This window comes from Lontra canadensis, unplaced genomic scaffold, assembly GCF_010015895.1.
Source record: "Lontra canadensis isolate GAN:19392208 unplaced genomic scaffold, GSC_riverotter_1.0 scaffold155, whole genome shotgun sequence".
NCBI lineage: Eukaryota > Metazoa > Chordata > Mammalia > Carnivora > Mustelidae > Lontra > Lontra canadensis.
The window spans coordinates 1,669,623-1,695,871 of record NW_022631149.1 but is presented as its reverse complement, the minus strand read 5'-3'; positions in this window follow the sequence as shown (position 1 = coordinate 1,695,871).

Below are 26,249 nucleotides of genomic sequence, written 5' to 3'. Positions count from 1 at the left end.
TTGCCCTGGCTGCATACATTTCTTTGGTTGTCTGCTAACTCCTATCTTCCTACCAGGGGTTTAGCCGATCATAAGAACAGCTTCTAGTAGTAGAGTCCTTTAAAGTCTGCAAAATGCTTTTGCAAGCATTAAATTCCTGTCGTGACCCTACAAGGGAGTCACAGAAGCTGATACCATTGCCACTGAACAGATAAGGAAACTGAGACTCAGAGAAGTTAAGTGTCTTGCCCGACATCATACAGGTAGTAATTGGCATTAGAGCCGGAAGCTAACTCTTAGGAGTGCAAGTTCAATGAACTTTTTTTTTTTTTTAATTACACTGCAGATGTCTGATAAGGATTTAGGGGATTACCTTGCCCTTTGATATTTACCTTTTCGTAAGGGATTCTTGAAAATGCAAAAGCCTTTCAGAAGTAGAGAAGTGACTTTTGAATGGTGGAAATTTGGGGTATTTTTACAGAAGGTGGGGGATGTTTTCGGTGAGGAGATTCTGCATGGTTGTTCCCAAATGGTAACATGTAGTTGGCAGCCTAGTCTGTGTTCTCCTGAGAATAGCCCTGCTATCTGGACTTTATGTTACCTCCACCTGGGCCTCTGTGGGTGGTAGTAAAGGATCATCCTTTGTCTCTTACTCTACAGATCAGGCAGTACAGCAGGGTCGTAAAAGCAAAGACTCTGGAACCAGTTGGCGTGGGCTGGAATTGCGTCTTTGACATGTACTAACTGTGGAATTCTGGGCAAGTTCCTTTCCTTTTCTGGGCCTCAGTTTTGTCATCTGTGAGATGGGCAATAATAGCAGAAGTTACCTCACAAGGATTAGATGATTTAACATAGGTAAATGCCGTAGAACAGTTCTTGGCATATAGTAAATGCTACAGAAGTGTTACTTGGGTTGTTTTAAAAATTATTGGTAGCATTTGTTTTTGTTTTTTTTAGATTTTATCCATTTGTGCCAAAGAGAGAGTGCACAAGGAGGGGGAAGGGCAGGCAGAGGAAGAAGCAGGTTCCCTGTAGAGCAGGGAGCCCAAGACCGGACTCAATCCCAGGACTCTGGGATCACAACCTGAGCCATGATCCCAGGACTCTGGGATCAGGACCTGCCAAAGGCAGACACTTAACTGACAGAGCCACCCAGGTGCTCCTATTAGCAGCATTTGTATTATTATATATCCTTCTGGTGAGAACTATGTGGGATCAATGTGTAAATACAAGTGTTCCCAGGGATGCCAAATCAGGTAGGGTGAGAACGGCATCTTTGGGAAGATCCACAGGTTGTTTGGGGATCTGTGATCCCGTATGCCCCTCAGGGCTCTGGAATATTCATTTTGCCAAGAGTCAATGCACCAGAGGAAGTAAGAAGTGTCATTTTCCTGGGCCACGGATGATGGCAGCTTATTTCCAGAGTGGCTTCCCTCCCAGTGAGGGACGTGTCATTATAACCACCGAATCACATGATAGAGCAGTGCTCCTCTGGACCCCAAATGACAGAATGTTTCACCTTGCATGTGTGAAGATTTATATTTAATGCCATGAAATTGTCAAGGGAGTAGATGCTCTTTTATTCCCTGGGTTCCCGGATGGGGAGCAGGCCCCCTTGGGGCCAAGGGTGGGCGTGACCATTGAAAAACAGTGGTGGAAGGTAAGTACTAGAAGCTCACTCTTCATTGTCAGAGAGCAATTGAGATGTGCAGAGTCGCAGCCTCTCCTCCGGCTGCTCCAGAAAGCCTCTGTAGTCACTACAGCTCCCTCTGATCGCTCGACAGCCCTACCTGCCACTCAGTTTGGCACTTAATTATATACTGCCTAAGGTGAAAATCTCCCTCCACAATTATAGGCCTGTTCCAAGCACAACCGTGTTCTCCAAGTAGAAGTCTGGTGGAGATAGTTGATATTTCCGAGGGAGAGGCCAAACTATAAATTAACCATCTATTTCCTAGTATCTCTAAGCTCTATGTCTGTACCCAGTCGGATTGCCAGAAAAGCTCAGTGCTAAGCCCTTTGGCTCTGGTCTCTTCTCCTCCTCCCCACCTCTTAAAATTCTCTTTATAACCTTGGGTTATATTTTGCGTCTGTTGTATCATGTGTTTACATGAAAGCTATCTCAGATCTTTTGACAGATGGAGCGGACAGGTGCAGACATACTTCAAGCGTGTTCCTGTTTCGGGCAGACAAAATGAGTGGCTCTGTAATTCGTGCCACATCGGTGTTAACGAAGATGAGGAAAGCAAAGGGTTAGTTGATCGGGTGGGCTTGGAGCAGGCAGAGATAGCTGTGGCAAAGTGTGAACAGTGGATACCTATGGTTTCTGAAGTGCTAAGAAGTACAAGGAAGTTGTGGAAAACAGGAATGGTTAGGGCTGTGACTGTGGCAGGGTACCAGCTGCTTGGGAAAGGGGCTGAGAATACTCTCCCTCCATCTCGTCCCTTCTAAATGTCCCCCATCTCTGCGGCCCTAAACTGGGCTGCTGCTGTCCTCCTACTGGCTTCATAAGAGACACTAGAGACACTTTTCTTTTTTGAAAGATTTATTTGAGAGAAAGAGCATGAGAGCACCAGTGGGGTAGGGACAAGCAGACTTCATGCTGAGTGCAGAGCCCAACCTGGGGCTCGATCCCATGACCCCAAGATAATGACCTGAGCTGAAATCAAGAGAGGGGTGCTTAACCGACTGAGCCACCCAGGTGACCCTATAGACACTTTTTTATAGCTGCAGCTTCCTGGAGATGCTGGCATATGTTTGCTTGGTCACACACTCTCAATTGCACTAGAATGGGAGGGCCCCGGAACCGTGTTGGGGGCCACCTTTGTCATACATGCCCAGCACTTTATCTCCGGGATCAGAATATATGCCTTTAGTTGGTATATGATCTGCCGATCTGTGTGCTTGAAAGTAGGCATAAAAATATCATTGGCCCAGCTTGGTCATTTTTCATGATCTTGACCAAGGGGTGGCATCTTATTTTGATATGTCACAGAGTAGGCTCCTGATCTCCAAGGTCCTTTCAGACTCGATCACATTATGAGTCAATGACTGGGAACTGAGACAGATCTTATAGCTGACTGTAGCTACAATGTAGAGATGGCAAGATTCTGGCATGATCTATTGGTCATGACTTTGTGCTTACCATTTTTCTCTTCGAGTCAAAGAAGCGTGTGGAAATCAGATTTCACAAATAAAATAATGGGTGGTTATTTGCTCTACAAAATGACTCACAGAGACTCCTTTGAATAGCAAGCTTCTCTGGTGTGCTTAAAATATGGGTCAATTTATTTTTAAAAAAGGCTTTTCACGTGCAGCACATTTAGAAACAAGTCTGTTATATAAAGAAAGATACATATGCATGATGGTTTGGGGTTTGGTTTTGGATTTAACAGACTTTACTTGTCCAGATGAATTCACTTCTATCTTAGTCCAGGAAAGTCTTATTTTGACTTTGGTAGCTGAAGGTAATTGGATTAGGATTCTTAAAAAAAAAAAAAATCAACTGAGAAGTCCCATTCATTCTGACTCCTGTGGTGGTCTCAGACAAGCAGACTCTTGTTGCATGGGAGTCTTAATGGTCTCAATGGTCCTTTCTACTCACTTCTTCCATGGGGGGTGTTAGCAGAAAGTGTGGTATTTAAAGTTTTTGCTGGAATATTGAGATTCTCAAAAAGAAGTCAGAAACCTCTGGTAGTGTGTGAATCACATGGAGAAGATCTGCCATTTTTAGACAATAGGTGACCTCCTTGAACATCCCAGGAAGATTAGTACCGCATCTTGAATTCTAATCAAAGTCAATATTAAGACCCTTGGGATGTAAGTTGCTCTGAAAGTCATGAGACTGTCATTACCTTACTGTCTTGTTCTGCCTTTTAAGTCAAACCCATATGTACTTATCTGTGAGGCATGCTGAGACTAGAATGGGGAGGAGGAGAAGATTGAGCTGAACCTTGGCTGAGGGTCTCATCCAAGGAGGATGGCCAACTATCCAAATCCCAGCATCTAAAGAGATGGGACAGGCGCCCCTGGGTGGCTCAGTGGGTTAAAGCCTCTGCTTTCGGCTCAGGTCATGATCCCAGGATCCTGGGATCGAGCCCCGCATCAGGCTCTCTGCTCAGCAAGGAGCCTGCTTTCCTTCCTCTCTCTCTGCCTGCCTCTCTGCCTACCTGTGATCTCTGTCAAATAAATTAAAAAAAATTTTTTTTTTGCAGTAGGTGGGTGGCTATGGCTGTCTTTCCGGTTTCAATAAGATTTCAGCTAGTAGCTAGGGAGAATAGGACAGGTCTAATACAAGAGAAGAAGGAATGGCCAGTCAGACGGGGACTAGAGGGATATAGCCAAGCTGGTTGGGGTTCCAGGTAGGATTCCAGATCCAGCCCAAGACACTGGATATGATTCACAAACTACGGAAGAAATGCAATCATGAAAGGAATAGTAAAAGCTGCTTCTTATTAATCCCTTACTACCACATGCCGCAGATTATTTTATTTAATCCTCAGAACAACCTATGAGGCGGTCTGTTGGTTTTTTCCTTCTGACATCAGATACGTGCTGTCTTTTCCAACACCAACTAACTCTCCAATTCTCTGACACCAACAGGGTGTCCAACAATTCAATTAAATTCTGACACTTGCTACCCCACAGTTAGTTCCGACTTCGGAGGTGAAGGGCTCAGCCCCACGTGGTTGCTGTCACTTCAGAGACCCGCTGCCATTGGTGGGGGGTCCCCAGGTGACTCATAGTTCTGCGCAGGTGATAACCAATTCAAATGTTCCCATGACTTCTCCACCAGGTTTGATAGTTTCGCAAAATGACTCACAGAACTCAGGAAAGTGCCTGACTTAGATTTACCAGTTTCTTATGATGGGTAGAACTCAGGAACAGCCAAATGAAAGAGAAGCAACAGGGCAAGGCATGGTGGGGGAACACGGGGCTTCCATGCCCCATCTGAGTGTGCTACCCTCCCACCCCATCAGCAATTTCACCAACCTGCACACTCTCTCAGTCTCCTTTATCAAGGGTTTGCTAGAATTCAATCTCTGGTGCCATCTCCCTCCTCCCCTTCTCCTGCACTCCCTCATCAGGGAATATAGGTAAAAATGCCGTCTCTCGAATCTCAACTTTGATTTTTTTCTGGTGAACAGCCTCCCTCTTGAAGTTAGCCTGGGAACCCACCTTGAGTCAACCAATGGCATTAACTCAAGGGTAAAAGTGTCTCATGGAGAATAACAAAAGACACTCATCCCTCTGACAATTCCAAGAACAGTTAGGAGCTTTGTGACCAGAAATAGGAAAGAAGGCCAAATAGATTTTTTATTTTACTATTGGCAAGGATTGCTTTCTTTATTTTTCAGGTAAGGAATCATAGGCGTAAAGAAGTAAATGAACTTAGCTGGGAAGTAAGTGATAGAGCTAAAATAGGACCCCCATCAGGCCGCCTTCAGAGCCCTGCATTTAACTAGTTTGCCGCTTAAGCCACAGAGTATATGGCCTGGTGGAGATTGGAGGGAAGGATTGTTGAAACTCGGAGGGCTCACCATACCTCCACTGCTTAGGGCAGGCAAGGCCCTGGGTATCAGGCAGTGTAGAATATAAAACTCCCCAGTCAACACTGCAAAAATTACAGCTCAGTTCTGCTGAAAATTGAACACATCAAACAAAGGTACTTAATACTAAAGACCACTTTTCTTTTTCGTTTTAATTCAGGGAGAGCTGGAATGCACATGACAACAAGTCACATGTTGGCAGGGGCGGGGAGTAGGGGCAGGTTGGTGGAGCAGATTTCAGATACGAAGGGGAAGTTGAGTTCACTGAATCTTTGTGGGGCACATGCCTGCTATTTGCAAGGAGGTCTGCTAACAGTACTTTGAGAAGAAGGGTAGAATGAGGAAATCAGGCAGAAGCTAAACTGGTCAGCCTTTAAAGAAGACTCTAGACTCCAGAGATCACCCCGCCTAAATGTGTCAACCCTGCAGGATCCAAATAAGTAAGTATCTTGGGAGCTTACCTAACAATCATCGGTATGTGACATCAGCATTGCCTGCCTGAAACGATGAGCTTCTGAGACTCCGCCTCTAGCCCTCACAGTTGCCCAGGTGGTAGGAGGTCTTGGGAATTGGGTCAGTCTAGACTTGCTGTTATTCAAGGAGACATGAGACTCCATTTCCAGTGTGGGGAGTCAGCGTTGGAGATACTCATTTGGTCACTTAGTCTGCAGTTATGCATCAAATATTACTGAAGGCCAGATACTATGCTACATAACTTGGAGATAAAAACCATAGGTTATTGTTAGGAAGAAAATAACATTGTGCAGCTGTAAAGGAGGAGTCAGGTATAGAATGGAAGAGTGGCAAAACCAGTGGCCAACATAGTTTGGAGTGGAACAGATTAGGGTCCTGGTGTGAAGAAGCCAAGCATTTGAGAGTTTATCCTTTTGAGGAGGATTTGGCTGCTTAAAAGTGCCTTAATTGTGTAAACATGCATCTCAAATGGGTTAGGCAGTCATAGTAAGCATTGTTTACAGTCTTGAGCTCAGTATCGTCTATTCAAGTATAAGGATATGCCCCGACACAGCAAGGGGCCTGAGGAAGAGCATGCAACCCTGAACCGGGAGCCGGGAGATTTGGATGCTAATTCAAGCTCTGTTGCTAAATTTGTTGTGCCGCTAACTTTTGGAGCAAATCACTTAACCTCTCTGGCTCCTAGATTCTCCCTGTGTAATGGGAAGAAGTTGGGCTTGACTGAACTTTCCATAATCAGTTAAAGGAGAACTTCAGACTGACTCCTGACTTCTGTCTTGCCCTTCCCCCACCTTCTCTTTCTTTTTCCTTCTCTCTGTGGTAAAGAATGTCAACACTGTCATAGACTACAGGATGATTGGAGTTGTCCTCAGGTCCCTTCCAGCTCTAAAATTCCATGATTTTGTTGCATTGTAAACGTAGGCACGAGAAGCATTCATTTCAGCCTGTAAAGACTGAGTTGCAGTTAGTCAGAAGGTATACTTAGGGCAGATACAGCGGATAGGGCTTGCCAAGTAAAAAGCTCTGCAGAGAAAATGGAATTAACTGGAATTAAAGAGAGGGATGGTTGTATCTAACTTGATGGAAACACAAGCAAGTGTGAAGATCTCATCTGTCCAACAGGGGAGAAGTTAAATGGAGCAAACTCATTATGATTATTAGTGTTGTTATTATGGCTAGGTTTTTTTTTTTTTTTTAAATAATCACCCCCGGGGTAGCAAGTGCCCAGCCACGTTCCCTATATTAGTTACATCTTTCATTCTTACCCTAAACCTGTGAGATATTATTATTCTCTTATCCCCACTCTTCAGATAAGGAAATGGAGGAAATGACTTGGCTCACGTAGGATAAAGAAGCTTCTGGAGCCATGTGGGTTGGGCTTGAGGTGACTGAAGAGAATATACCGTGGTTTTGAAACTTGGATGCGACCTGGAACCCTCAAAGAAAGGGTTGAGTGTCTTTCATGACAGGTAAGTAGTAGCTGATGAACTTGGAGCAGAAGCAAAAAGAATCTAATGTTTGGGAATCAGACATATGTGAGAAGGTATCAACTTGGTTTGGTTTGGTTTAGAGTCCCGATCATTTTGTACAAAAGATTACTTTTTGTTTTTATTGTGAATTCTTTGTCAGTAACGGAATACATCAAGTGAATTTCTATGGCTTGCCCGTAGAGAGGAATGCACCATTTCTGTAGGGACACGTTTGCCTACAAAGATAAAGTGTTGAGTCTGACAATAATTCCCCTTTAGGGAGGCACTGTACTAAATGTATTGGCTGATTTGATGCTCATTATAGTTGGTGCCATTTAAATTTATTGATCTTTAGAGCTATGCTTTGTAGCATATATCTGGGCAGCAATCAATAATTTTATATTTAATGTGAATTTAACTGTAACCAAGAGATGGAGTGCTTCTTTGTCATGGCTCTATATTGTAAATGGAATTTATGCTTTCTCTGCAGTAATCAGAATGAATGGAAAATGCGTTTTTGGTATTCCTACTATGCTCTCAGCAAAGTCACAGCTGGGTTAAGAGGCATAGAATTCAATATCTCATGAATATGAGATTTATGGATTCCACTTCAGTGTGATGGAGATTTTTCAGGAATATGGTACTTGCCATGCTACTGTATTTCAAAATATTTAAAAATTTTTCTTATTAACTATCATTAAGAGAAAAGTACCTCTGTTTTGATAAGAGCTTAATTATATCAATTTGATTCACTGTCCATGAATAGAAGTCACTTCCCTTTTGTGTTTTATTTTATGTGTTTCCTGCTGAAACATACTTATTTCCTCAGCTCTCTCAGGAATGCTAATGGGGAGAGTAGATACTATTTATTAATTTGTTCATATATTGGTAGTAATACACGCTACAGTCCACTTGTGTAAAGTAATTTTCAGACTTATGCAATCTTATTAATTGACTCAGCCTCTCTCAGTTTAGATCATTCGGAAAACTCTAGTCTGGCCCACCTCATCTCTATGTTGCCCTTATTTATTTGTTTATTTATTTATTCACTCATTCATTTATAAGAGATGGAGAGTGTGTTCATGAGTTGGGGGGAGGGGCAGAGGGAGAGGGAGAGAGGATCTTAAGCAGGCTCCAGGCTCAGCATGGAGAACAACATAGAGCTCCATCTCATGACCCTGAGATCATGTCCCAGGCTGAAATCCAAGGGTTGGATGCTTAACCAACAGAGCCATCCAGGTGCCCCTCTGTGTTGCTTTTATTGACCCTCTCTTCTTGATCTGCTCTGAAATTTCTACCATTAAAATAACTCTGGAAGGATATGCTAAAATATACAGACATTGTCTGGAAAAGGGAGGAGGATTGTCATATTCTAGCCATTTGAAAATGGCTTATCAGATGAGCTCATTGTTACATTGGAAGGTACAGGGGTTAACCCTGGGAAGATTGGCTCTGTAGCGAATGGTGGTTGGAAAGCCAAGAAACAAAGTTTAAGTTCTGTTCTGCTCTGCCGCTAAATAGGTATGTGACCTGGGCTAGATCACTGCCTCTTTCGGGGCCCCAATATTCTCATTTATTGTAGTAAACTGGAAAATGTTCCGCTCCCTGCAATGTCCACACCAGAAGCTATGAATGTTATCTTATTTGTCAAAGGGAACTTCACAAGTATGATTAAGTTAAGGATCTTCATATGGCGTAATCATCCAGGATTAGCTGGGCAAGCCCAGTGTAATTATAGTGATCATTAGAAGACACAGGAGGATTCAGGGGAGGAGTTGTTAGTGGCTGTGTGATGATGGAACAGAGGTTAGAGTGATGTGCTCTGAAGATGGTGGCAGGTGCTACAAGCCAAGGAATACATATCACTAGGAGCTGAAAAAGACAAGAAGAGGGGAGGATGCTTCCCTCTTCTAGAACCTCCAGAGGGAAGCAGCCCTGCCAACACCCTGACTTTAGCCCAGTGAGACTGATTTTGGACTTCTGTCTTGGTGAGCTATAAGAGAAGGAATTGGTGTTATTTTAAGTCATAAAATTTGTGGTTATTTGTTATAGCAGCAAAAGGAAACTGAGACATTATAAAATGAGGGAGTTGGGCTTGGCAGTCTCTGAGGCTATTTCTAACTCTTGTGGTCTATGATGTAGAATTAATTTAGAATATACATTTCAGTGGAGGGAAACAGGCACCATCTAAATTGATTGGAAAGGAATGGCTATCAGACACATGAAAAAATGTTCATCATCACTAGCCATCAGGGAGATTCAAATTAAAACCACATTGAGATACCACCTTAAACCACTTAGAATGGCCAAAATTAGCAAGACAGGAAACAACATGTGTTGGAGAGGATGTGGAGAAAGGGGAACCCTCTTACACTGTTGGTGGGAATGCAAGTTGGTGCAGCCTCTTTGGAGAACAGTGTGGAGATTCCTCAAGAAATTAAAAATAGAGCTTCCCTATGACCCTGCCATTGCACTACTGGGTATTTACCCCAAAGATACAGATGGAATGAAAAGAAGGGCCATCTGTACCCCAGTGTTTATAGCAGCAATGACCACGGTTGCCAAACTGTGGAAAGAACCAAGATGCCCTTCAACGGACGAATGGATAAGGAAGATGTGGTCCATATACACTATGGAGTATTATGCCTCCATCAGAAAGGATGAATACCCAACTTTTGTAGCAACATGGACGGGACTGGAAGAGATTATGCTGAGTGAAATAAGTCAAGCAGAGAGAGTCAATTATCATATGGTTTCACTTATTTGTGGAGCATAACAAATAGCATGGAGGACATGGGGAGTTAGGAGAAGGCAGTTGGGGGAAATTGGAAGGGGAGGTGAACAATGAGAGACCATGGACTCTGAAAACCAATCTGAGGGTTTTGAAGGGGTGGGGGGTGGGAGGTTGGGGGAACCAGGTGGTGGGTATTGGAGAGGGCACGGATTGCATGGAGCACTGGGTGTGGTGCAAAAACAATGAATATTGTTATGCTGAAAATAAATTTTAAAAATTTAAAAAAATTAATTGATTGGAAAGGAATATGAGAACTAGGTTTATTCTTGATGACTGTTTACAGTTTTGTCCACACATGGCAGAGTTGGCCAATAATAAAAAAAAGACTGTAGTAGAGATAAAGTCACCTTTAAAAATAAGCGTATATTAATATCCGCAAACTTTATAGTGATCTGTTCTCAAGGGAATCAAAAGACAGAAGATGAATACCATTAAACCATGTTGTCTCCAAAATTTATATCCTTAATTGGATTTTAAGTCTTTTGGGCCAGATCTGAGTAGAATAGGAGGTGGAGCCCAAAATTCTAGGCAGTGCCTTTAAGGACTGATGTTCATAGGAGATAGTCTTGAGGTTGAACTAGTCAGGAGGGTGGTTGCCGATCAGTCTGCTGGGGTGAGGGTGGGCCTCAGGGTTGGCAGAACAGCTTTGATCATGACCAAATGGTCTTATGTGTCCGGACCCATGTTGGACTAATGAACTATATGCATGCCTGGCTTAAGTGTCCAAAATATTTTTAAAAAATTACTACCTTCCCTTCCCTTTATAGCTAGATGCTTAACTCCACCTGCAGACCCCCGAGGAAGAAATGGTGAAGAAAGAGATCAGAATGGTTAAGTAGTGAAAAGACTATGGGAGAAGCTGATTCATCCTGTTACCTAGCCAGCCAGCCAGCCAGTCGGCCAGCAAATATGGTTTGAGTCCCTGCTCAGGGCAAGGCTCTGTTTTATGTTCCATAGAATATCAAAATGAACTAGATGATATTTTATTCTGAAGGAACTTAATTTAAAGTGAGAGAGTTACAAAATGTGTCTACTACATTATAAACAGGGATGTGTGCCATAAGAGAAGTATGGACAGTGTGTAGAAATATTAGTGCCTGCCCAGTACTTTGTACGATGTTACCTTGGAAGATACTCACCAGACGGCATCATAATATCATCTAAAATCTATCCTCAGGGTGAAAATTTATCGTACAGATAAAATCAACTGGAGGGTGTGTGTGTGTGTGTGTTCCTATGGCATTCCCAACATGGATTACATACATCTATATTACTGGGACATCTTAAAAAGGAAAGAAGATTATTGCCTGATATCCTGAGTCAGCCTCTGTCTAGCCAACAGAACAGAAGAAGATCCTGGGATCTAAGTAGGCAGAGTCCTCCTAGCTTCAAAGGGCATTAGGATTTGTAGGGGATCATAATCTGCCACCCCAAAACGTGTCACTTTGGCATGACAAATTGGCATAAAAACGTAAGGATTATTTTGAGCTGAAGGCATGTAAGATTCAACGGATACAGAAAGAACCTTCCCAGAGTTTCCCTTATCTAACTAAAAGTAGCAACTTCTAAGAAATGAGTACAACCCCAAGTCCTATCTCCCAGGAAGGATTCTGGCCATGAAAAAGGCAGAAAGTTGAGGCCAGTGTGGGCCTTCCCAAAAATATCTTACTTTGTTTATTTCCCCCATCTATTTGCATCTCCACAGTTTGCTGCCCTTGGGACCCCGAAGCCCTTTTCCTTTGTCTTGTCCCTTCTGTATAAACTCATTGTTCTTTGTTAAGATGCTATATAGGAGTGAGATTTAACCACCTCTTTGAGTTACTCATCACTGAGTTTCCCCTATGTGTATTTTTGCTATGTGTGTTATTACCTGTTTGTTTTCTCTTGTTAATCTGCCTTTTGCCAGTCAAATTTCCGGAATTCCAGCTGGAGAACCAGGGAAGGTAGTAGAAAAAATCCATTTTCCTTGCCTACAGACTCATGTCTGAATATTTGTTTATTTTAAGCAGAAGTGGCAGCTCATATGACTGTAGGTGCAGACATGTGATTTAAGTAAATAAAGCAGGACACATATTTTATTGAGAGACGCATTCATTTGGCCTATTGAATACATAGTGATATTCTTCGTTTTTGCCAAAAATTCTTTGTTTTTCTGGAAACAAGTGGCATATATTTAGCATTTGTTTGTCTACTTCTGTTAGACACAAATAGGAGAAAGTTCATCTTTTTTTTAAAAAGATTTTTATTTATTTATTTTTTTGAGAGAGAAGGAGTGTGCAAGTAGGGGGAGGGGGAAAAGGAGACAGAGAATCCCAAGCATACTCCACACTGAGTGCAGAGCCTGACGCGGGGCCCAGTCTCATAACCCCAAGATCACAACCAGAGTTGAAATCAAGAGGCGAACGCCCAACAAACTTAGCCACCCAGGCGCCCCTCGTCTCCTTTACCGGGAGAAAAAAAGTAGCTCAAATGTCATGATAAATGGCCCTCTGTATCCATCTGCAAGAGAGGAGTAGAGAAGGCAGTAGGGAATGGTGAGGAACATGGCCACTAAGGGATTGCATGTACCCTCAACAGGGGCAGCTTGTGGTCAGCTCTATCTGGCTGATCATTACCACACGGGAGTATGGGCCCAACATTGCCAGATTTTCTGATTTTTCAAGAAAAGATGGAAATAAAATGGGGCTCAAATTCATGACCCTGAGATCAAGACCTGAGCTAAGATCAAGAGTCAGTCACTTAACCAAATTGAGCCACCCAGGTGCCCCTCGCTCTTTTAATTTTAATTTTTTAAAGATTTATTTATTGATCTGAGAGCAAGTGAGAGAGAGAACATGGGGGCGAGAATCGGAAGGAAAGGGAGAAATAATCCCAAACAGACTCTGTGCTGAGCGTGGAGTCTGACGTGGGGCTGCATCTCGTGACCCCAAGATCATGACCTGAGCCCAAAGCAAGAGTTGTCTACTCGACTGACTGTGCCACCCAGGTGCCCTAGGAATTATACTTCTTGAACAACAAGTTGGGACACGTGATCGGACAGTGAGACATAGTGTTTGAGTGTGGGCGTGTTCAGGACAATACGGGACACGTGGTAGATGTTTTATAAAAACCCTTTTGAATTACCTCCTAGGGATTCACTGTTTTGCCTTCTTTCCAGGGGGTAGTCTCCTGCCATGGGGTCTTTTGTGGTTTGGCTTTTTAATACCTCAGCAATGAAAACCATTTGCATGGACCTGCCTTCTAGTGAGCTGCGGACACATAGAGGCTCGGGCGCTCTGGCTCTTCTTCAGGGCATTGAAGAACCTGGCTGACCCCACCCTTGCCTGTGATAGTTCCCTGTTTTCCTAGTCCCCATCTTCAGTGGCAGGAAAAGCCCACTGCTTGGTATGCAGGCCCGCTTCCAAGTGCTCCCTCTGTTGGCTGGGTTGCTAGTGAAGGCGAAGCTCTCTTAGATTTGAATGAAATGCTTTCAAAGAGAAGGTTCAGGCTAATTTGACTTTGGGGTTGTTTAGCTTTGGGTGGCTGCTGGAGACCAGGCTGAGGCAGATCCTTCATAGGGCAGATGGGTAGAGGGAAACTGGAAAGCAGCAATGGTGTCATGGAAAGGTCTGGTCTCTTGAGTCTTAGCTCAAACTGAAGAGTGCTTCGGGGCCAGTCTGCTCTGTGTAAGTCCAGGAGTGGTGGCTGCCTACAGAAATGGGAGATTATGTGCTCCTCCCAAAGGTATTCCAAAATGACAATCATTTTGGATCCATCCTGTTTTATGGAATTAGGCTCACAAACCATACGCTGAATTAGGCTCACCTGCTAACAGTTGGCACCTCGGCCTAGATTCTCTCTTTAAGAGCCCTCCAGCTCTGGCCTTTCATTATTTGGTAGTACTTTTAAAACCCAAACTGAAAGGAGGCCAAGTAAATGTGTAGCCAGACAGCTTCTAGAAATAAATGCTGTTGCTCCCAGAGAAAACTGGAGAGGAACCTGTTCTGGGCAGGCATCTACTTCTCTCTTTAAAAAAATTTTTTTTTTATGGGATGCCTGGGTGGCTCAGTTCGTTAAGCGGCTGCCTTCGGCTCAGGTCATGATCCCAGCGTCCTGGGATCGAGTCCCACATCGGGCTCCTTGCTCAGCAGGAAGCCTGCTTCTCCATGTGCCTCTGCCTGCCACTCTGTCTGCCTGTGCTCACTCTCTCTGACAAAAAAAAAAAATTTTTTTTTAATTTATTTGAGAGTGAGAAAGAGCACGAGTGGTGTGGAGGGGCAGAGGGAGAGGGAGAAGCAGCCTCCCCATGAGCAGGGAGCCTGACGAGGGGCTTGATCCCAGGACCCTGAGATCATGACCTGAGCCGAAGGCAGACGCCTAACTGACTGAGCCACCCAGACACCCCTATACTTCTTTTCCATGAAGGTTTCCTTGACCTCCTCCTTGGTCCCAGTGGTCTCCCAGACCTCTTGTTTAGACCAGTCCTCTCCAAGATAGCCTTAAATCCAATCATATCCAAATCTTTAAGAGTATAGTTCACATCTATTCAGTGCTTGTCACCGTAGCTGCCGGCCAGCAGATGGGACTGGATTTGGATGTGAAGTAAATCCCTGATTTGACTTCTGAAGCCCTGGAGAGTAATTTGGCATTGGAATGTGGTATGAGGAAGGGTTGGACAGCATAGTTTTTTGGACTTTGAATTCTTACTCATGTCTGTTGAAAATGAGAATGAGGAGCAAGGTCCATTTAATGGGGCTTTCCCTGACAACTTATTGACTCACTTCTAATCCTTACATGTTGGTGGTGTTTGTTGACTCTTTCAGAATGCTTATTACATGCGCTGAGTGGCCTGGTGATGAATGTGGGTTTTATGTATGTTTTTATTTATTTATTTTTTAAGGTACAGCACTGGGAATATAGTCAATGGTATTTTTTTAAGATTTTATTTATTTATTTGACAGAGAGAGAGATCACAAGTAGGCAGAGAGGCAGGCAGAGAAGTGGAGGGAAGCAGGCTCCCCATGGAGCAGAGAGCCTGATGCAGGGCTCGATCCCAGGACCCTGAGATCATGACCTGAGCCGAAGGCAGAGGCTTAACCCACTGAGCCACCCAGGCGCCCCTGTTTTTATTTTTTTTTAAGGATTTTATTTTTAAGTAATCTCTACACCCAATGTGAGGCATGAACTTCCAACCCCAAGATCAATAGTCACATGCTCTACTGACTAAGCCAGCCAGGCACCCTTGAATGCAGGTTGTAGAGACTCCAGAAAATCTCAGATCTTGAAGGAACATTGTCCACCAGAGCCCTCATTTTCCAGATGAGGAAGTTGAGGCCCAGAGAAGAGAAGTGGCCGAGTGTTTTTGTGGCAGAGCTCATAGAACGCAGAGCTCCTGTTATTTTATTTTTTTCAATCCAGAGCTATTTGTCTTTATTATTTCCTAATGTGTCATGGTTTCTTAGATCATTTGTGGAGATCAGCCATCCCCTCATTCATGACTCTGGTACTTGCCTTCCTAAGAAGCCCATAAATATTGGAAATCCCACAAGAATGATAGCTACTCCAGAAAATGTTGCTGGTGAAAATTGTTTCCTAGCTGCTAGCTGATCACATCCAATGGAGAGTCATCAGACTTAGTAATCAGTGGGAACCCTTTATATGTGTATATGTATATACACACACACATATACATACACACACACACATTTTGTAAGATACACACACACACACACACATATATATATATATTAGCTTATATATACATTTTGCAAGTATCACCATCGCTAATTATTATTATTATTATTATTTTTAAATATTTTATTTACTTCTTTGACAGGCAGAGATTACAAGTAGGCAGAGAGGCAGGCAGAGAGAGGGGGGGGGAAGCAGGCTCCCCGCTGAGCAGAGAGCCTGATGCGGGGCTCCATCCCAGGGCCCTGAGATCATGACCTGAGCTGAAGGCAGAGGCTTTAACCCACTGAGCCACCCAGGCGCCCCATCCCTAATTATTATTAACACAGTTTTTAGTTGGTTAGAAAACTATGATCATGGTAATGGTTAAAAAAATCTTAGATTTGAAAAACACTGTCATACTTTAAAAAAAAATCTTGGTATTGAGTATAGAGTAGCTTTTCAATAAATATGGATAGATGAAATAAACAGTTCACTGTGATTCTAGCTTTTGTTTTTGTCCTTTGGTCCTGAACTTCCAGGAGAAGAGGGACACATGGCCTGAGCTGCAGGAAATCCGATGCTGCTTTTTAGAGCAGTCACAACAGCAAAGGGCTCCGATTGTGAATATTTTCCAATGGCATCTGTATACCATATAGACAGGGCTTAGCACATCCTGCCTGATCAGCAAGTGTTCCAGGCTGATGTTAAAACATTATTGTAAGGAGCGTCCGTAGGTAAGCATGTCATATAGTTTTAGGCCATCTTGATGACACTTCTTTATTTCTTAGCTCCTCTGTTCTTCCCATGGTATAGAAGATCAGCTGGGTATGGCGCTTCTCAAACAATTCTGCTTGTCTTTATAGTGGAGAAGAGTTACATGTGGACCTTGGCAAGTCATGAAGTCATTTGAAGTAGCATCTTACATGGACAGAATTTCTGTAAAACTTGTGTTTTGTTTTGTAAATTCATGAGAAGTTTTTATTCAGCTACGACCTTATTTCAGTAGAAAATTAGTTGGTTTTAGGAAGATTTTATTTATTTATTTGAAAGAGAGAGAGAAAGCATTCAAGAGAGATCATGAGCAGGGGTAAGGGGCAGAGGGAGAGGGACAATTGGACCCTCTCCCCCGCGCTGAGCAGGGAACCCAACATGGGGCTCTATCTTAGGACTCCAAGATCCTGACCTGAGCCAAAGTCAGACGCTTAACTGCCTGAGACACCCAGGCACCCCTAGTTGGTTTTCTTTTTTTTTTTTTTGAAAGAGAGAGAGAGAGTGAAGGAGGGGCAGAGGGAGGGAATCTTAAACAGGCTCCTCACTCAGCATGGAGCATGATGTGGGGCTCGATCCCACAACCTTGAAATCATGACCTGAGCTGAAATCAAGAGTCAGATGCTTAACTGAGCCACCCAGGCACCCCTAGTTTTTGCTCCCAGATTTAAGGTAAAGTTGCTGCTCAGATTAACGTGCTATGTTTATATCCTATGGCCTTCTCTGGGACACCTGGGCCACATTGTCAGAGCCCAATTTTAGGAAGATGGAACTAGAAAGTACCCAATGTATCCATCCCCTGGAGCAGGTCATTGTTCTTAGCCTGAGGAGGTTATGCTCTCTGATTTCTTTAGATTTAGGGCAGTTATTTTCAAACAGTTCTTAAAAACCCATCCAAGTAGGGGCACCTGGGTGCTCAGTCAGTTAAGCATCCAATTCTTGATTTTGGCTCATAACATGATCTCAGGGTCGTGAGATTGAGCCCTGTGTGGGGCTCCAGGCTGTGCATGGAGCCTGCTTAAGATTCTCTCTCCCTCTCCCCGTGCCCCTCCCTACCCCCACCCCAGCTCTTGTGTGCTTACCCTCTTTCTGTTTCTCTTAAAAAAAAAAAAAAGAATCCCATCCAACTTATGTTTTCATTAAAACAAAGCTGTCATGGAAGGCTAATATATAAGATTCAGGTTAAAGAAGGGGACTGGGGGGTCTAGAACCTTACCTCTTTGGGTTCCTTCTTCCTGTAAAGGGGGCACTGGAACTCTGAAAGTAGTTGGAAAATCATTAAACTAGGGTTAATCCATTCTTTATCCAGATCTGGTATGTTTTCCTCATTCAGTGTCTGTTTACTGAACAAACATTTGTTGAGTGACCACTTTGTGACAGGCAGTGTTGATACAGCAGTGAATGAAACAGGTAAAATTTTCTGCCCTCATGGAATTAATGTTCAAATGAAGTACTCAAGCAACTGACATGATAGGTAAGTGAAATGTATAGTTTGCTCACCAGTGATAGTCCTACAGAGAACTGTAAAACAGGGAACATAGATCTGAGGTTCCCAGATATTTCTCTTTTTTTAAAAGATTATTTATTCATTTATTTGACAGAGAAGGGGAGAGAGAGAGAGCACAAGCAGGGGGAGCAGCAGACAGAGGCGGGGGGAAGCAGGCTCCGCACTGAGCAGGTTGCCCAATACAGGTCTTGATCCCAGGACCCTGAGATCATGACCTGAGCCGCAGGCAGACGCTTAACAGACTGAGCCACCCAGGGTCCCCTGCCAGGATATTTCTATTTCAGTTTTGCGGGGTGACTAGGGAAGCCCTGCGTGAAAAGATTAATTTTAAGTAAAGACCCAAAGGAAATGAAGAAGACCCCTTCCCCTCTACTCCCATGGAGATCTGGTTTAAGAAAAGCCTTCCAGGTGAAAGAAAGAGCAAGTGCAAAGCCCCGAGGTGGGCGTGTGCTTGGCATGTTCAAAAACAGCAACGCTTTCATTAGGAGCCAAATGGAAAGTCCCTGGAGGGTTTCAAGGAGATTCTGTTCAGTGCCAACAATATCACTCTGGCTGCTGGATGCAGAAGAGACTGAAAACACAGCATGGGCCAGGGTGGGGAGACCTGGCAGGAGGCTACTGCAAAAAGCCAATAGACGAATGGCAGTGACTTGGGACACCGTGGTGGCAATGGGATGGTGAACAGTGGTCAGACTTGGGCAGGAGGGCCAACAGGATTTTCTCTGGGCAATAAATGGCGCGGGAGAAAAAAGCGAAGGCCCAAGAATGTCCTAAGGTTTTGATGTGAGCAGTTGGAAGGATCGGGTTGCTGGTGTGAGAGGGTAGAGGTTGAGGGAATATCAGGGGCTTATTTAGACCCTGCGAAGTTTGCTGTGTCTGGCCTACACCTACGTAAAGATGTCTGCTAGACGTGGATCTTGAGTGAGGACGCAGTTCTGGCTGGAGAGTCCCATTTTCCCCATCCCTGTAGGAAGGATGTGGTGCATCAGAGATCCAACAGCAAACTGTCTTTCTCAAGGTGGCCTGCATCCGGGGGGCTCAGGGCTTCCAGGCCCAGTCTCTTGAGGCCACATTCCAGTTGGCATGGGGACAGACAATCTCTGGCTTTCACCTTTCAGCATGTGGGTTAAATAAACATGTCCACACTTTCTTTCAAGGACCCCTAGAGGTGACTTGTGAAGCTTGGAAACCCGGTTCCATGGAATGAAGTTTTGTCATCATGGATCCAGAGCCTTGGTTTTCCATTGCGATGGCCTCTTTGGGGGAGGGAGAGGGCACAGAAACTTGGGAATAAACAGCAACAACAACAAAAACTTGTTCAGCCACCAAGGCTGCCTTTTCAGAACCCAGGGAAGATCAGAAAGCTGGCACTATCCCACATTGTAAGTGACTTTGTCAGGAGGAAATCAGCTTCAAAGGGCAGCCTTGAGGGGAAAAGCAGTGAAAAATGCAACAGGCAACCCTGGGAGGAGGGGTGGCAGATCGGCTTTACCTGGATCACAGAAGAAATGATTTTTTTTGACTTGCGTGCATGGGAGGTTTGGTTTCTCTCAGGATCAGAAGGCCAAGCCAGCTCCCTCTTGCCCAGTGGCTGCATCCCAGAGCAAGTGCTTAGCCCCAGGTCCAAAGCGTGGGAACTGGAGCAGAGCCACTAGTCACTCAGCACTGACAAATATAGTAATCTCCTGCTGTCTGTGTTATTGTGGGAGGCAGAGGAAGGGGAAGAGGTTGAGACAGGAGGGAGGAGTACAGGAGAGAATACTGGGACTTCTAGAAGGAAAGCTGAGGGTCAGAGAAGCTTTGAGGAGTAGGTGGCATTGAATGACCAGTAGGCTTTGGCTAGGCAGAAAGATGGAAAATGGCTGTCTGAGCAAAGGGAATGGCATGGGCAGAGGAAGAGGTCTTCAACAAATATGAAGTTCAAGAGGGCAGAGCATCAAAGAAGAGAAAGAGGGCACGAAAAGGCAGTTGGTACCATGGTGCGGTTAAGCCCTTGGCTTGTGGAGTCCGATGCAGACTGGGCTGCCATGTACTCTGTGACTGGCCAATTTGCTCAACCTGTTTTGTCTTCTCTTTCCTCGATGTCAAACGGAAATAATAAAATGAACTGCATGATAGGGTGTTTGTGAGTGTTCAATGAGATCATCTATTTAAGCACTTGGCACCATTCCCCATAACCTATTAGTCTTACTATGAAAGGTAAAAGACTCCAAAAAAAATTACACAAAAATATTTATAGTAGCTATCCTTCCTTTGAATGATAATGGGTGGTTTTTCTCTACATATCTTTGTCAACTCACAATGCGGTTAGGTCCCAATAAACTCATTGTAAGTTGAAAATACCAAAGTCAAAAATGCATTTAATACAACTAACCTACGGAACAAAGCTTGGCATAGCTTACCAGACACCTGTGTTAGCTTACAGTTGGGCAAAATCAGCTAACACAAAGGGCATTTTAAAATAAATGTTGACTATCTCATGTACTTTTTTGAATCCTGTACCCAAAGTGAAACACAGAATGGTTCTATTTGTTGACCCTTGGGATTGTGTAGCTGACTGGGAGCTGGGGCTTGCTGCTGGCTGGTATCACCAGAGAGCCTTGTACCCCATATTGCTAGCCTGGGAAAAGATCCAAATTCAAAATTTACAGTATGATTTCTACTGAATATATCCCTTTGGCACCATTGTAAAACCAAAAAATTGTAAGTCTGACCATTGGAAGTTGGGGACCATCTGTAATTCATTCTTTTCTGTATGCAGCAGATTTTCTTCTACAACCACTAATATTGATCATCTGAAAAACATAAACAAGTTTTCTTGCCTTTAAAAATGTGTGAAAGTTGGGTGCCTGGCTGGCTCAGTCAGTTGAGCATCCGTCTGCCTTTGGCTCAGGTCATGATCCCAGAATCCTGGGATCGAGCCCTGCATTGGGCAGGGAGCCTGCTTCTCCCTCTGCCTCTCCCCTCCATTTGTGGTCTCTCTGTCTTTAATAAATAAATGAAATCTTTTAAAAAAATGTGTGAAAGGCGGTAGAGGACGATAAGTTTGGAAGAATATATGGAGGCTAGATCAGCAAGCATTTTTTTTATGGCAAGGACTTCTAACTATATTTCATGAACTCAAAGATTCTGTACAAGTACTTCAGAGCTTCCATGGATATTTGATTTATTTTTCTAAAATATATGATGAAATATATATTAAAAATATGATGATATATATATATTTTAAAAGCATGACAAATTACATGTTTAAATATGTGATATACAAAAATTAACACATCAGAGACATTAAAATAATTTATGCTACCACTTGACTTGTTTTCATGCAGACCTTATAGTAAAGCTACTTTTGTGGGTCCCTGGGTGGCTCAGTTGGCTAAGCATCTGACTCTTGATTTTGGCTTAGGTCACAATCTCAGGGGTGTGGGATCTCGCCCCACATTGGGCTCCATGCTGGGCATGGAGCCTGCTTAAGATTCTCTCTCCCTCTGCCCGTCCCCCTCTAAAAATAAAGCTACTTTTGCTTTCTTGTGCAAATAAGGTATCTTGCAAGATCGTTAAAATTTTTTAGCATTTGCAGGTACTTATCGGTGTGTGTAAGAACTTTCTCAACACTGTACAATCAAAACTAAAAACTAAAAAACAGAAATAAATTGAATGCTAATATGAGAACATTGTTTCCTTACCCTTGATTTCAGATTCTTGTGAAAAGCCTTATTTTTTCCTCATTGACTTTATGATAACATATATGTAATGATTGTTAGCTTTAAAAAAAAAAAGTTTTATTTATTTATTTTAGAGACAGAGTGCGTGTGCATGCATGTGCTGGTGGGAGGGGTGGAGGGAGAGGGGGAGAAAGAATCTCAAGCAGACTCCCCAATGAGCATGGAGCCCTATGCAGTGCTGGATCTCAAGACTCTTAGATCATTACCCTTAGACCCTAGAGTTGGATGCTTGACCAACTGAGCCACCCAGGTCCTTCATGTAATGATTGTTAACTTTTGGGGTGCGTGGGTGGCTCAGTTGTTAAGCATCTGCCTTTAACCTGCCTCAACCTGTCGTTAAGTGTCAGCCTCCCTGCTTGGCAGGAAGCCTGCTTCTCCCTCTCCCACTCCCCCTGCTTGTGTTCTCTCTCTCGCTATCTCTCTTTCTCTCTGTCAAATAAATAGATAAAATCTTTTTAAAAAATAATGATTGTTAACTTTCAATAAATTCATATTAATAAAATACTTTTATATGCATATACATTGGCATCTGTCAGATTAAGAAAACAATCATCCTTTTTGGAAAATTAAAAAAAATATGAAAACCAATATTCTCTAGGAATAGGGAAACAAAGTTTTTGGGTATAAGAGTTTAAATCTTGAGTCTGTGCAAGTTTACGTTGCAGGAATGTGAGAGATGGATTGAAAGATGGATTCAGAAGTACAGATGGAGGTGAATAGGGTCTAAACTAGGTGGTGGAGCACTGGACATGGGGAGGAGAACGTGGATGAGAGAGATGCTGGCATGGATTGACAGGACTTGAGAGGACATGACAGCTGATTAGCCATGAGGGAAGTCAACGATGTCATACGAGGTTTAAAACGTAAGCCCCCTAGACAATGGTAGCGCTGTTCTCCAAGGCCATAGACCCAGGAAGAGGAGCAGATTTGAGGTGCAGGAGCAGGAGTTGATTAATTCAGTTTGATATATATATAATTTAATATATTGAATTCAGTTTGATATATATATCAGTTTGATATATATATAAATATATAAATACTTATATATTATATATACTTATACATATAAGTATATATTTATATAAAATATATTTTCATTTGTTATTATTAATACATTATCAATAATTTATTAATAAATTAATAAACATTATTTTATTTATATAAGTATATATAAAAATCTATTTTAATATAAATATATTTTTATTTATATATTTCATATAAATATATTATATAATATATGTTATACATAAATTTATATAAAATATATAAATTAAAATATATTAAATATATTATATATATTATATAAGTATATATAATATAAATATATTATATATGTAATATATACTTTTATATATATAAGTAAAAATATATATATATTTTTAAAATTTTTTATTTATTTACTTGACAGAGAGAGACACAGCGAGAGAGCAAATACAAGCAGGGGGAGTGGGAGAGGGAGAAGCAGGCTTCCTGCTGAGCAGAGAGCCCATATGGGGCTCGATCCCAGGATCCCAGGATCCCAGGACCATGACCTGAGCCAAAGGCAGACGCTTAATAACTGAGCCACCCAGGTGCCCCTCAGTTTGAAATATATTGAATGTCAAGTGTTGTTGGTATGAAAGTAGAGAGACATCTAATCAGCAGTTGTATATATGAGTCTAGAGCTCAGGAAATTATTCTGGGCTGGACAGAAATGGAAATTTGGGAGTCATCCCCTTCAAATAAAGGAAGCCCCCCAAATTCCTACTGCAAACTGAATGTATAATTAGATTATACATTATTATTTTGGCCAATACTCTATTTCAAAAGGCATCAGGATAGCAATTAAACATCGTTTCCTCTTAAGTAACGGTTTTCTCTCCGTTCGTGCTTGATAATGAGTTGGTATTTCACTGGGTAGTGCTTTTCCAGTTTAAATTATGGGGTATTTAGGACAGAACCTAGATTGACCTTGGAATACCCATGTTGGGCCACTGACCCAGCTTTGTGAAGTTAGTTATCTCTAAGAGGATAGATAATACCGGTATATCCCACATATGCCACTGACCACAAGAGGCTTATGTTTCAGGATTAGGGATATTCATGTAGATGCCAGAATGATGTGAAATACAGACATCAGGCAAAAATTCCAGTGCTTCCCTAGAAAATGAGTTATTGGCAAAACAAAGAGGTGTTACTATAATGTGATATCTTAAAATTTGCAGTCTAACAAATAATGGCATTTTGGAAGTAAAATGGTCTGCAGAGTTCTTCCAGCCCAACTTTTGAAGTTAACATAATACGTGGTAGCAGAGCTCAGAACTCAGGTCGGCCCAGTGTGCTTCAGTGACATCATAGTTCATCCAATTCGTTTTTTTGTTTTGTTTTGTTTTGATTTCTATTAGTCCTCTAATTCCATGGGATTCGCATCACATAGGGGAAATGTATGTCTGTGTATTAAGCAGTGCTTGATCTGAGGTGAGGTGAGTATGTTGCAACCCACTTATAGCCTTTGATCTTTGTGGATCAGCTACGTCTTTATTTCTCCTTGTATGTATTTACATCTAGAATATAGCTGGAGAGTGCGGATGATGCAAGTGACTGTTAAATGCACAAGGATATCACCTATGTCGGAATGGCACAGTGTAAACGTGAAGGGGTATGTGTTGGGGGGTGGTAGTCACATTTGAAGTGCGTGGAAATGAAACAGTGTGGCTCTTCTTCCTCTTTCTTACCTAACCCCTACCAAGACCCTCATTTACAACAGTCTATAAATGGTACCCACTTCAGAGTAGTCAATGGAACTCAAGGCAAACTTGAGTCAAGAAGGGATCTTTTTTTAAAAGTCACAAGGATGTAATTTTATCTCAAAAGGTTGGAAAGAAACTGACTTTTTAAAAGAATAGCACTGAGTTAGGGGCACCTGGGTGGCTCAGTTGGAGGGGTGAGTAATTCTTGATCTTACGGTCATGAGTTTGAGCCCCACATTGGGTGTAGAGATGACTTAAATCAATAAATAAGCTTAAAAAAAAGAATAGCACTAGGTTAGAAACAAGCAGTATTTTCAAACAATTAAAATATTTAAAATGATCAGTTCCTGTTTCAAATAGTCTCACAATTTTTTTTATCACAATTTTTTTATCACAATCCTAGATGGTATAATACTGAGGTTTTATCATTTGAAAGAGATTAAAATACCTTAAAATGGGAGTAAGATAATGTCACATTGACTATTTTAAACATGTTTTTCTGAGTTTCAAACAATATATAATCATCCTAGAACACTTTCAAAAATATAGGAAATTTGAAAAAAGAAAATAAAACTCAGTCATAATCACATCTCCTTTTGTGTTACCTGATTTTAATGTGAAATCCACGTGTAGGAGTAATTATAGGCCTACCTTGTTTTATTGCGCTTCACAGATAATTATGTTTTTTACAAAATGAAGGTTCAGGGCAGCCCTGCATCGAGCAAGTTTATTGGCACCATTTTTCCAAGAGCATTTGATCACTACATGTCTCTGTGTCATGTTATGGTAATTTTCACAGTATCTCAGATTTTTCATTATTGTATTCCTTATGGTGATCTTTGATCAGTGATCTTTATTGTAATTGTTTTGGGGTGCCACATACCATACCCATATAAGACCGTGAACTTAATCATTAACTGATTTCCTCCACTGACCAGCAGTTCCTCTGCCTCTCTCCCTCTCCTGGAGACTCCTTATTCCCTGAGACATTACAGTATTGAAATTAGGTAAATGAATAACCCAAAATGGCCAGTAAGTGTTGAAATGAAAAGAGTCACATGTCTCACTTTAAATCACAAGGTAGAAATGTTGAAACTTAGTGACGAAGACACGTCTTAAGCTGAGACAGGCTGACAGCTAGGTGTCAGGCATTGAATAGCCTCCTTGTGAATGCAAAAAAAAAAAAAGTTCTCAAAGGAAATTAAAAGTGCTACTCCAGTGAACACACGAATGATATGAAAGCAAAACAGCCTACTGCTAACATGGAGAAAGTTTGAGTGGTCTGGACAGAAGATCCAACCAGCCACAACATTCCCTTAAGGCAAAGCCTAATTCAGAGAAAGGCCTTCTCTCTCTTCAGTTCTATGAAGTCCGAGAGAGGTGAGGATGCTGTAGAAGAAAAACGTGAAGCCAGCAGAGGGCGGTTCATGAGGTTTAAGGGAAGAGCCCTTAGTAGCCCATGAGGGCGCCAGGGGAAGCCGCCAGCGCTGATGGAGAAGCTGCCCCAAGTCATCCAGAAGGTCTAACTGAGATCAGGAATGAATAGGCCGCACTAAGCAGATTTTCAGTGTGGATGAAAGAGCCTTCTATTGGCAGAAGATGC